The following is a 408-nucleotide window of genomic DNA, read 5'->3' as shown; positions in this document are numbered from 1 at the left end:
CCTGGTCCCCCACCAGCCCTGCCAAGGCAGAGGGGGGGTGATGAGAGATGGTGGGCCGGGGAGGAACGCATGCACATGTTTTGGGGGAAATGCTGGGGGCTGCATGCATGGGGATGCGGGAGAGGTGCACCGCGAGGTGCGGGTGCAAGAGAGTGTGGGGGGCTGACGGGGTCGAGGGTTGCAAAGGGGAGAAGGATCGTTGGGGCAGAATGGGGCTGCAGAGGGTGGGTGAGTGGGGAGGGTGCAGGGCTCGGGGTGGGGGGGCGGCTGCACCCTCTGGACCGTCCCTTGCCCCCGCCTATGCAGTGTTTCAGCTTCAACGGCCACGACAAAGCTGAGATAGTGAAGTGGCCAGAGGCAAAGCAGGCATGCGAGAGGCAGGGGGCCGTCCTGGCCACCATCGCCAGC

At 66.2% G+C, this 408-nt stretch overlaps 1 protein-coding gene across 1 annotated transcript in view; it reads left to right on the top strand.

The window, feature by feature from the left end:
• The window catches only part of MRC2 (mannose receptor, C type 2), a 26,963-nt gene that overhangs the window by 22,337 nt on the left and 4,218 nt on the right, over window positions 1-408 (top strand). The window lies entirely within an intron of this gene.

Source organism: Pygoscelis adeliae, unplaced genomic scaffold (genome assembly GCF_000699105.1).
Source record: "Pygoscelis adeliae isolate BGI_AS28 unplaced genomic scaffold, ASM69910v1 Scaffold112, whole genome shotgun sequence".
Taxonomy (NCBI): domain Eukaryota; kingdom Metazoa; phylum Chordata; class Aves; order Sphenisciformes; family Spheniscidae; genus Pygoscelis; species Pygoscelis adeliae.
This window is presented reverse-complemented; position numbering and strand designations above follow the sequence as displayed.